The sequence below is a fragment of the Oreochromis aureus genome, linkage group 23 (genome assembly GCF_013358895.1).
Source record: "Oreochromis aureus strain Israel breed Guangdong linkage group 23, ZZ_aureus, whole genome shotgun sequence".
Lineage (NCBI taxonomy): Eukaryota > Metazoa > Chordata > Actinopteri > Cichliformes > Cichlidae > Oreochromis > Oreochromis aureus.
The window spans coordinates 27,430,862-27,440,351 of NC_052963.1; positions in this window are offsets into that span (position 1 = coordinate 27,430,862).

Sequence of the window (9,490 nt, forward strand, 5' to 3'; positions counted from 1 at the left end):
AGCAGATAACTGTGGGGTCAGGAGAGACTATCTCACCATTTGGACACAAGCTGAGACCTGATGAGCTCCAGCAGTGTCATATAGCATGAAAGTAGTATTTTTAAGTATTGTACTTAATTTAGAAGACTATTATTTGTAGTTGTCAAAATAATGTGATAGAAATTTTTATGCAGAATGATTACCTGTATGAAATTTTTCCAGATTCAGTTTCCACGTCAGGTTCAAAGATGGATGTAAGCTGGAACATAAAATCCCAATGAAATACACTGATGTTTTGGTTAGGGATGCACCGATACCGATACTGGTATCGGGTATCGGGGCCGATACTGTAAAATGTGTGCGTACTCGTACTCGTAAAAGTTAACCGATACCATGAACCGATACTAATGTAGCCCGGATGGGAATTTGGGAGTGGATACTCATAATTCCTGTCAAGAGAAAATTGTATATATGTGATCAGCTACATGAAATGTATCCTTTCATTATTTGTGATTAAGCACATGTTTAAATAACCTTTTGCCTAGTAACTTGTGTGCTGAACTTATGCAGATACTAACCGCATCCTGTTGTTCTGAACATTTAGATGTAGAGAAGACCAAGCTCAGCTCTTTTACGAGAACATGCAAATGAAGAGAAGGGGAAAAACCCACTGCTCTAAATGACGTTGTTGCCTTTGTACACACACACACATACACACACACACACACTCACACAGAAAAGTATAAATAAAGGACGCGGACAGTCAATGGGCAGCAGATCCTGTGTTCATGACTGCCCTCATGAGTGAAAGAACTGCAGTGTTTGTGTTTTCTAAACTCAGGAGTCTTGGCTAAAGAAAGAGCGGCAGGGTGATTTAAAGAAATCCCCTGTCATTTAAATTGGTTCTTCGAACCTAGAGATGGAAACACCAGATACATTTCTGTGACTCCAATAAGGTCTGATTGCTGCATCCTGACGTCGTGGAAAAGCCAGAACCGAAGTCTGTCGACAGCCCTCTCTAGGTAGAGGTGAAAGCCCTGGGCGTAAATTCGTATCCAGGCCGGGCCTGGTCCACGGCGTTGGGGTCCAGCCAGATGACCTGAACAACCAGCAAAAGACGACTGAGGGTGAGAAAACACTTTTTGGTTTTAAAACCGGAAGGGTTTAGAAGAATGCGCAAAATAGGTTAGAAGTAGCGGAATTACTTCAGGAAATGCGCAAAGGTTGGAAGTAGCCGGAATTACTTCAGGATACGCGTAAAATAGGTTGGAAGTAGCCGGAATTACTTCAAAGAAGCACGTGAAATAGGTTGAGTTCGCCGGAAGGAACTAAGTTTAGACTGGTTCTAGAGGTAGCCGTCAAATACCTCGTGACAAATAAGGTTTAAGTTCGCCACAAGGAACTGTGTTTAGACAGGTTTCAGAAGTAGCCGGAATTACTTCGTGACAAATTAGCGCGCAAATGTCTATCTGTGTGTATGTATATGTGTTTTATGTGTATGTGTTTTGGAAGTAAGTTGATTTTACAGCACAATACGCTGCTGAACTACTTCCATTGTTTGTTTTTTATTGTTTTCTTTGTGTATCCTGCAAAAAGCTCAAGTACTGGTGACGAAGGGAAAAGGTTGGGCTTTGTCTCATAAAACTGACACCGGTCCAGGAATAGCCCGGAGTAGGAGGCCGTGTCAGCAACCACCCCCGAGTCTAGTACCAGAGAAAGCTTTGCAGTTCTGTGATAATGGGGAATCAGCCCACAAAACTCACTGTTGACGAGCAGTGGTTAGAAAAGAAATGTCCAGGCGCCGGACAAATTAGTGCATATAGATGGAGAAATCCAAAGAACACCTAAATGTCCCACGTGGGAGGGAAAATGTATAACTAAATTATAAGAAACCCTGCAAGCAGAAATAAATACTGAAAAGGAAGCTAAAAAGAAATCAAAGCATACACAAGAGTTGTATTTTAGAGCATGGAAAGAGGAATGAAGTGGAATAAACAAAAGGTTAAATTAAGGTTAACTTAAATTAAATTAGAGCTTATCGCTACTATATTCAAACTAATAATAGGAAGCATAGCAACCTGTAAATTGGTATTACCAAATGATACAAAATTGGGTAGACAACCATACCCAGAATGAATAGAATGAATGAAAGCAGATAATTCACACAAAATATATCAAATAAAAAAAGAGAGATGCATAAGGCATATTACGGCTGTGTCATTGTTCAGCCAAAGAAAGAGTGTGAAAATACAAATGTCTCCAGCTTGGGAAGGTGTGAAGCTGCAGGTTCACACAGACCCGTGATGGATACATAATAAAATATAAACTAATATACTATTGTATATTAATAGTAAAGTAGTAAAGTAGTGTATTGTAATATACTATTGCTGTTATAATAAAGGAAAAACAATACAATGATAACATTAATAATGACATAATATTAATAATAGACACCTCAGTCAGTTATGATGTGAGGTGGATAATTGTTAAAAGTAGTCTGATTCAAGCTTAAGGTTTGCTCAAACTCAGTACAATGATATATGAGATAACTATTGTTTGCAAATATTGCTAAATGCCTGTAATTAAGAGGCTGGTTTTGCATTATGAGAGTATGAATACAGTTTGAACATACTAGTGTGGATGTATAGTAAGTGACTGAATTTTGATAGATGTATATATCTTGAGCCATAAAGGCTGGTGTGTTTTATTTTTTTAGTTATGTGTGTGTGGGGAGAAGCTGTGAGGACGATGAGAGGTTTCAGTTTTCCCCTTCTCAGTTTTCCTTTTCTTTTTTCTTTTGACTTGCTCTTTCTGATCATGGAAGGCATGTCCAAAATACTCGTATGAAAGCGTATTTTGTGTGATTTTAACTGTGTGAATGCTGTCAGTATTTGATTTAAGTGACTCTGCATGATTTGTCTGAGTGTAAAATGGAAGTTTGAGAGAGAAAAGGCAGTGCGTGTGAGACGAGTCATGGCGTCTGAAAGAGGTTAGAGCATTTCAAAGGGGTGTATGAAATAAAGGAGTGTGAAATATATTTCTTTTGTGATGTAAAATAGGAGGTTTAAAGTTTGCAAGTGCTTTTAATTCAAGAAACGCATGAGTGAGGTTATGATGTGTGGAAGAGCTCGGTTTAAATGTGTGTGAGTGAAATGAAGGTGTATTGTTTTTAGACTAAGATTTAGTAGAATAAAAGAGGGCCTGTAGACTATAAATACAAAGAAAAAAACAAAGGAGTTAGATTAGTTTGAAGAACAGGAAATATGGCTCTGTGTACCGGGGCTGCAGCGACAGGAAATAGTGAACAGGAACTTTGCATGCCCATATATGGGAACTGAGTGTGTAAAGAAAGAACACAGAGAGACAGACGAGGCCCATGGAGCAAATGAAGCCTTTAAGAAAAATGAATATATTACTAATTGTATGCTTTAGTGTCTCAATACAGGTGGACTCTCTCAACATTGCAACCTTGAGTTCAGCAGCAGAAAAGTAGATTAAAAGAATTGGGAGAATAAGCCAGTTTTTGGCTCGAAATTGTGCGGCTGGATCTCTCACTTTGTCCCTGAAGCGGAGAAGAAGTTCAAAGGACAGTCAATCGCCTGATGAAGACCGACAGAACATCGTGGACTTGAATACAGCAGGCAAACGACAGTGCCACTGATCCATTAACACTGATGACGACTGACGACCAGCAGCAGCATGTAAGACTAATGCAACATGTACTGTGAAAATACAGGCTGGGCAGTTGAACAGTGGGATAAAGAATTGTGGAAGAGCACTGGACATTGAGTGATATTTTGCCATGCTGGGACTTAATCTGAAAGAAAGACTGTAAAGAAACAGAGAAGAAGACAACAGCTGAGTTGAGACTGTGTTTGCTGGAGCTTTGAAGCCCGAACAGGACATTGTGCAGAGAGGACCAGTGAGAGATGAAGCTGGACGAGTTTGACTGCGAGAATATAGGATATAATTGGATTGAAAATTGAAACCTGAACTCATGAATTGTTTAGGGATGTCCACCACAGCATAACAAAGAGGTAAACATTAGAAAAGGTAAGAATAATGAACGAAAATAATTGTCATTACCTTAATGAATAGAAAACACATACAAATTGTTACATGTGAGATTATTTTTGAAATGAATTAGAAGTGAGATAGTTTGAATCTAAACCTCAGTGATAAGATGCATGAATTAAACCTTATTGTAACAAATACTTGCAATGAAGAAAGCAGCTTACACTCAATTAATATGAACGCAAAGCCTTGGTGCCATAGGCAATTTGTTTTTGTTTGTTTGTTTTGTAAGCTTGAAAAACAAATTTGTGATCATACTTGTGGATCACAGTGACATATAATGATTAGGCACATGATTTAACAATGATGAGTTTTAGAGCTGTGAGTTATGAGCTGTAAGCAATGTAAAGTTTTTCCTTAACTTAAAAGTTTGAAATATGTAAGATGTGTGAGTTCTTAAAAAAAAGAAAAAAAGAAAAAAAAAGAAAAAAGGAATGACCTAAATGCCTTAAGTCAAAATGTAGTGTTGCATCTACAAAGAAGAAAGCAGACAGAGAGACGCACAGAATGTCAGTATGTTTTTTTAGCAGTACATCATTTTGCATTTGGCAGCATAGAGGAATGATTAAATCTACTGGAAACCCAGTACAACCTGGAGATCTTCTAAAGACACTATTAGAAAATAAGGATATTGTTTTGAACAATAAACTGCCGTAAGACTCTCCAGTCTCTTGCAGGTTGAAACCAAGTGTTATTGACAACACCCACAGCCTGTAAAATTGCAGAGAGACCATCTTGGATACATCAGAGCCACTGCAAAAGGTTGAGGTCCCGAGAAGCCCCGACACCGAGGAGGAAGCGCCTACGCTTGGTTGTTTCGGGGGTGAGGGTGGTAAGTGCGTTCTTGGGGCCCCCGTAGGGTAAGCCCGCACTCCAATCTCTATCCGATCAACTTTTGGCAGCCAGGTGTAGGTGTGAAGGGGAACCCTGATGGTTACCTTGACTACAAAGCTCACCCTTACAGGACCCCAGCTGATGCCAACAGCAGCCGAGCCACAAGGCAGACAGAGAAGATGGACGTACGACAACTTACACCTAATGGACATGACACAAGATCACATCCATCCTTGGATGAAAAGTGACTGATACAGATATGTGTTTAACAAGACCACAGAGAAAGACTGTTATGTTTGCTCGCACATGCCGAGCATATTGACACAACCATATATGGGAAACACCCTGGGACAGGTGCACTAATTCTGATTTCCGACCACCTTCAGAGTGACTTTTGTAAAGTGCACAACAACAACAACAACAACATCGTCATCCTGATCCAGGAAGAAGCCCTCAACTTTAACAAGTTTTAAAGAGACTGTTGATCGTCATTGAATTTTTCTTGATTTTATTTTGCTTTTCTTTACTTATGTTATTCCCTGTTTAAAGCTGTAATCTCACAGATGATAAGTTTGTCATTCACAGCATACGCAGATGCATCACAAACTGATGAAGATCATGAAGATGAAGTGCTAATGATGTAGTAACTAAGAATGTGAAAGACAAGTAGTTACTTATTGTACATTTCATTTCTCTGATAAACAGGGCGGAATGTCAAGAGAAAATTGTATATATGTGATCAGCTACATGAAATGTATCCTTTCATTATTTGTGATTAAGCACATGTTTAAATAACCTTTTGCCTAGTAACTTGTGTGCTGAACTTATGCAGATACTAACCGCATCCTGTTGTTCTGAACATTTAGATGTAGAGAAGACCAAGCTCAGCTCTTTTACGAGAACATGCAAATGAAGAGAAGGGGAAAAACCCGCTGCTCTAAATGACGTTGTTGCCTTTGTACACACACACACATACACACACACACACACTCACACAGAAAAGTATAAATAAAGGACGCGGACAGTCAATGGGCGCAGATCCTGTGTTCATGACTGCCCTCGCGAGTGAAAGAACTGCAGTGTTTGTGTTTTCTAAACTCAGGAGTCTTGGCTAAAGAAAGAGCGGCAGGGTGATTTAAAGAAATCCCCTGTCAATTCCCATGGACTTAAACGCCACGGTAACATAAGGTGTTCACAGTTGATGTTATGTGATGTAACTCTACCCTGAATATAATTTGCCCTGTAATATGTCGCAAGGTAAATACAGGTAATTAGAGCAATCAAACTGTTATGTTAATCATAAAAGTATTATTTTATGGTATGTAACTCTGAAGGGAGTTAAAATATTTTTCAGAGTTCTAATTTTCTGGAGGCCTGTGAAGGTAGCATAAAACGCGACCTTGCATGGGGAGATGCACGAGGTTAGCTGAACCAAAGTGAGAGACTCGGCTAGTTTTACTGAGGTTAACCAGCACAAAAGAGTGTGTGACTAGAAAGCTGACTGTGTGAGAGCTTCACAACAGAGTGTGGGTGAAGTGACTTTTTGTTTCAATGGTTGCACCACCGTGCTGTGTTTCCAGCTACGACCGCAGAGGCTAAAGGCTAGCCCGGACTGCTTGGCTTCGCCAAGGAGGCAGCCGCTATGGACTGTCGGAGAGCTGGACAGTGACTCGCTAACGCGCTGTAGCAGAGACAGCATCGGGTCGCAGGGAGTGGATTTAGTGTGGGACTGGTGCATGGCGACCTCCCCATCAGCTGAACTGTAAGTCAGACTTTTGTGCTCTTACTGGGGAGAAGAGGATTTTTCTCCATCGTCCGGCGTGAGCAACAAACAGGCCTGCAACAAGTGTGAATGTGAGTGTGTGGAGCCCATGTGTGAATATTGCATGTTTAGTGGATTTATATAACATGTTTTGGAGTGTATATTAGTGAGTCACTTACCAAAAGGTGATAACATAAGTTGGGTTGTTTAATATAATTTGAAAGGGAATTATGTCATTTATACAGTGTATTTCATTTGGTTAAGGAATTGGAATATCATTTGAGTTTAAAAAAGGGATGTGTTGTACAGTATTTGTCTCTGCCCTTACGTTCAGTAAACGTTTCGTTTGGGTTAAAGAGTTGTCTGGGGTCGTTTCTTTACTACTGGTTAAGTTTAACTTGTGTGTGGTAGAAGTATCGGTTTTTGTACTCGGTATCGGCAAGTACTCAGATCCAAGTATCGGTATCGGATCGGTTTGGAAAAATTGGTATCGTTGCATCCCTAGTTTTGGTGGTAATGTACCAAAACATAGAAAAGTTCAAAGTGTGCGGTCTTGGATTCAGAACAATAAAAGTTCTGAAACCAAGATTTGAAGATTCACTCTGTTACAGCAGATATTTAAGCAATTTGATTTAAGGTACCTGCTGAGTCCTGAAATCTTTGTGGACCATCAGCTCAGAGTAGTTTCGATTTCCTCTCCTCACCATGGCCTCTGAGTCATCTAATACAAGAATATGAAGAACCTATTATCATATTCACTGGAATTCGCTCACTAAAGTTATGGCATATTCGGGATCTAAATTGGATCAATATTTTGATACCAGGTTCATTGTTTGATCACAATTGTTTCAGGGTCAGAATAATTTTCTGTATAGTCATATAGCTGTGCCAGTGCCTGAGGGGATGCTGAAGTGGACTGTGGCAGAGAAATGTGATTTATTCATTTACCTGTATAGTTCTTGATCGTGCACCCTTCTCATGAATATTTCAGAGTTGCAAGTATGACGGTTTTAGTGTGAAATGGACTTTAGTGTGTTTTTGTTCTCCTCATGGTAATTAATCACGACACTTTCCTATGTGTAATTTGGCCCAATTTCTTGTGGTGCAGACTTTGAATATTCTTTACCAGTTTAATATGACTTCCATGTGATGTTTATATTAGGTGCATAACTAGTGGCTAGCTTAATTACTTTGTTTGTGGAGGCACATGAACACCATGTCTATCCTACTATTGACCTGTGTGGCCACTAGATGACCTGCATTTGTATAGCGCTTTACTCAGTCCCTAAGGACCCCAAAGCGCTTTACACTACATTCAGTCATTCACCCATTCACACACACATTCACACACTGGCGATGGCAAGCTACATTGTAGCCACATCCGCTCTATCGAATTATATTTGAATAGAGCAAGCCCATAATGCAGGTCTGTCAAACTCATTTCACACCATGGGCAGCATACAAGCTACTTTGACCTTAATTGGGCCAGACCAGTGAAACGACATGAGAAACGTGTAAAATTCTAGAAAGAGTTCTGGTAATTAGTCATGGTAAATCCGATTCTTTTTACTGAATCACCAAAGTGAATCGGGTTTTTTGAGTCATTTGAGTCACTGAGTCAGTTGACCAGAGAGTGCAAAAAATGTACATTTTCACTCAAACTTAATTTGTTTCACTTTTCATGTAAATCCTACTGCTAAGATGAGTGATTGAAAAAGAAAAACAACTATTTTTATAGAGCAAAAAAGAAAAAAAAAGATTTCTAAAGGGAACATTTATTTTATTTATTTTTATTTTATTTTATTTTATTAGTATTTTCCTCAAATGTGTCAAATATATATTTTCTCATCTAAATGTCCACTGAGCTGTGTGCCAGGGGGTGGTAATGCTCCTTAACATTGGTTGCCAAACAAGAAGAAGAAGAAGCAGAAGCTGTGAGCCAGGAGGGAGGGGGTGAGTGAGTGAGTGGCTGTGTCCGAATTCAGGGGAAGGATGCTTAAAATGCCATATTTGGAGGCAATGACGTCACAGCGACCCGACGAGGACTGTCCGAATTCAAAGAGCACTCAAAATGTGGCGACAAATGTGTCCTACTTTTCCGCTGAATTTGAGGGTTAGTCCTGTCCGAATTCAGGGAAGGATGCGCCAATGCCATATTTGAGGCAATGACGTCCACGGCGACGCGACGAAGGCTGTCCGAATTCAAAGAGTACTCAAAATGTGGCGACAAATGCGTCCTACTTTGCCCTGAATTCTAAGGATGGTCCGATGTATCCTTCATGTCCTACTATATCCCAGGATTCATTGCGGGTCATAGAGGAGATTTGTTTCTGATAACGATGGTGGTCGAAGCAGGAGAGGAAAACACTTTCAAATGTAAGTATATGAAAATCTGGTTGTACAAAAGTTAAATTGTTATAGCGGTCATTTTGTTAAGCTTTGGGCATCTGCTTAGACATGTTTCTTTTCTTTAAAATAACCATAAACCAGCTTGTATCGGGGGTCCCGCGATTTTTCATGTATTGCCGCTTACATACAGCTAATTTTGATTTTTTCGAAATTACTTAATTTACTGTTGGTGATATGTTGTGGGGAACAAAGACTAAACGGCTTAATTTATTAAAACGAGGAGAAAACGATCGCCTCTTCACTGGGGTGAAGAATTGGGCCGCTACGGCGTGGATGTACAAGAATAAATCAATTTACACATCATATTCATATGAGTGCGGTCCTATTAACCCTCATGCTGTACAGCAGCGGTCCCCAACGTTTTTGAGCCACAGACTGGTTTATGTCAGACACGGAGCGGCCTTTAAGGTATCGTGGATAAATACAACCACA